Source organism: Gopherus evgoodei, chromosome 8, assembly GCF_007399415.2.
Source record: "Gopherus evgoodei ecotype Sinaloan lineage chromosome 8, rGopEvg1_v1.p, whole genome shotgun sequence".
Taxonomy (NCBI): Eukaryota; Metazoa; Chordata; order Testudines; family Testudinidae; genus Gopherus; species Gopherus evgoodei.
In genome coordinates this window covers 14,537,346-14,540,881 of record NC_044329.1, presented here as the reverse complement: position 1 = coordinate 14,540,881, position 3,536 = coordinate 14,537,346, and positions in this window count along the sequence as shown.

Below are 3,536 nucleotides of genomic sequence, written 5' to 3'. Positions count from 1 at the left end.
TTCTCCAGGTGCACTATATATTCAATTAATTGAGAAAATTGATTAAATTGTATTAAATAGAAACATTTGGATTGATATGCCAACTTGCTAATATTTATAAAGAAAATTATGAAAACTTTAAAACTGGTGCTCAAGTCCTGATTATTTTTTGAAGTTAAGAATAATGTTCGTGAAAGCGAGAAACTTAGTGTTTATGTGATCCAAGTAGACAGCTTGCACAAGTACCTCAGTCCTGTTCCACAGCATCTTATATGATCATTCTGAACAGAGACTAGTTAGTTTATTGCGGTGCTCTTGCCATGTGGAAAAATATCTACTGAAAGTCTACATGAAATACCATATCGGAGCCTGACCTTGGAAACCTCTACTCATGCAAGTAATCCCACTGAAGTCTATCAATAGGACTAAGTAAAGGCTACTCACTTAAGAGTTTACAGGTTGAAGCTTTAGAGCTGCAATCTTGCAAGCAGTATACACGTGCATAAAATTCAGCACATGAGTAATTGTATTGACTAGGCAGGGTATTAATACTACCATACTCTGACTCTTGTGAAACTAGTCACATGCTTACATTTTAATACATGCATAAAATGTACATGTTTGCAAGATGGGCACCTAGTTGTTTTACCTTTGATCTAAGACATTTTCTAATTCTGCAACAAGTTTCCAGATACTATTGCTCAGTTTTGACAGGGAGGGAGTGGTATTTGTCTAAAACAAAAGTAAGGTGATTAATTCGGAAGGAGTCAAAGGTAATTAGGTACCCACATTCCATTGACTTTCAATCTGATTTGAGTACCGGCTACCTTAGACTCCTTTAGAAATTCCTACCCTACGGGAGCACATCCTAGGTTTCTTAAAGAACCACAGACAAAGTTGCAACCACTTGCAAACCTGGAAAAAATAATCTGAAAGAAAAGGGATGGAAGTGCTCAGCCTACATCAGTGGGTCGCAAGTCTTGGTCTTCCACTGGCCACTCTTCTGTACCACAAAGCAGCTACACAACTTAGCATAATTCATTTTAATTTCCTTAGACAAATAGTACAGCTACCTTTTTTGCTATGCTAGCCAGCTGTCCTATATGGCCTAAATCTTTAACATTAAACTGCTTCTTAATATCGCTAGCTTCCCCTTATGAATCCATCAGCCAAGGATAGATTTTTACCCTTTTGTATTTAAACATAGGTGAGGTGCATTTAACCCATTGTACATTCACTTCAGTCCTATGTAATGAGATGATTAGCTAGATTGCATTCTTTAATACACATGATGAGTTTAAAAACCCTGATGTAAAGCATTCACATATTCAGTAACTCATCATTGTTGCAGTGAGTGCTGCTGTCTGTTTCTTTTATAATACTGTAAAAATTTGCTCTGGGATTAATTATCTTGGCCATATTACATTCTGAATCAATTTGTATGTTCCCAGTAGAACTTCCTAAAAGTTAGGTTTTATAAACAAAATAGAGGTTTTTTCCCCACTAACACTCTAAAGGCCACCCAGCCTCCCTGATACTTTCCAAAACACAAAATCCAACAAGGTCACTGTTTTATGAGATTCCCCTCTGCTGCCTCCTGGAACGGTTCTCCACTGTTGACACAAACACAGTGACATACTTTGAATGACATGCTTCTGATTTCATCCAGGACTCTACACCATGCAGCTTCAGTGTTAATTTAAACTTTATATTGCATACGATATAGTAAAGGCTTACATTTGTTCTTGACAAAAGTCCTTATTTTAAGTTACAAAATTGATTATTTTGTGCCTTGGACGTAACTGGGCTCAGGGAGCAGTTCCCATTAGGCTATGTGTGTGTGTCCCCCTTTTTGTCCCCTCCTATGCACTTTGGGCATCCACCAACATTTCAGCAGAGGCTGGCCCCATCAGGATTATTTGATGTGCACTGTATGTAGGGGAAAGAGAGAAGTCTAATGGTATTTCCTGATGGCTTCAGAAGAAGGCTCCTTATTCCCCATCTCCTCCAGGACTGTGCAAAGGTGAGCATTCACCTGATTTGCAGGTTAGATTATCAGTCCCATTGATTTAGTCCGTAGATTACTAAAGATGCTGAATGCTTCAAATACCATGGGTAAGAGGCTTTTAGAATACAATTTCCCTCATGCACCTTTCTTTTATTATTAGAAAGGTTGACTTGGCTACCCACAGATTTTTCTGATATTGATGACAACCACTGTCTGTCCCTTCAGATTAGAATCTATCCGTACGCATACAGATTCTGCTGTTTTAATAATTTAAACATTGTGTGACTTTCTAAACCTCTTAGTTTATATCCCATGTCATTAGTTTCTTGAAAATCAGAATTTCTTTGGATTCTTAAAGCCAAGCATAACTTTTTTACCTGTGTCTAACTTTAACCAGTAAAGTTTAGGGCCTGATCCTACTCTCATTGAAGTCATTTCAGTTGCAACTCTTTGACTTCAAAGGATGTATAACTAGGCCCCGAGTCTATATTATTAAGGTTATAGCATAACACTGAAAATCTTTGGCCATTATATACAGTATTAGACTGTGTTCATATTTGGTAAACCAATTGGTAAATCACTGTAACAAGAAATTGTTCCTAATACCATTATTGCCAGATATCATAAGGTTTTGCTTTGGTCACTGTTACACTTAAACTTCAGAGCCCCTGGAAGGGTTTGTTTTTTTTTTCTTTTTCTTCATGCTGTATATCTGACTTATAAGTTTCTTTTGTTAATACCTGCATCATCTTAAATTTAATTTTCATGACATAAGCTCATCTTTATGCCAATCACTTTAAAAGTGAAGCAAATAAGAATGAGACAGTGTTGGGATGACTAAGTCTAGAAATAGCATAACATAAAACTTAAGAGAATTACCAAGTGCCTGAATTCTTACGCATATGAGTAAAATTACTCACATGGCTGGATGTTTGTAGGATTGGGTGCTAACATCATCTTGTCCCCCACACAGCTATGCTTTTTAAAGCATTTTCACCTGACCCTGACAAATGCTACTAAATGTTTTACTTGGTATAATTAATTATCAGTCTAGCTCCTCTTTTGCCCCAGGAAGAAAATTCTATTCATGTTGAGGCCACAATAGCAACCAGTCTTGTTCTGGTTTTATTGCCAGTTAGGCATTTTCCCATGTTTTGAGTCTAGGCAGAAAAATGACTGCATAAAATTTCACTGGAAATGGAAAATGGCTCCACAGTATTAGTGGGGAAAGGTTATAGGTCACAGTCAGTCACATGTATAATACCTAAGGGCCCAATTGTGCAGGCAGCTCTCATAGGAGCAGTCCTTGTTCACTGAAGTCAGGGAGCCTTCTCCGTGAAAAATTTAGGCCAAAATATATCTTTGAAGGATTTTAACTGTCATTTCAGATGAATCATAGCCTATATAAGAACTACACTAGAATTATTTATTTTAATCACTGAAATATGTAATATAGATACATGTTTAGTAGAGAGATTTGACTTAGCAATTAGATTTTTAAATAGATTTTGCAAGCAAGACAATTATTTTATTAAGTTTTTAAAAGTAA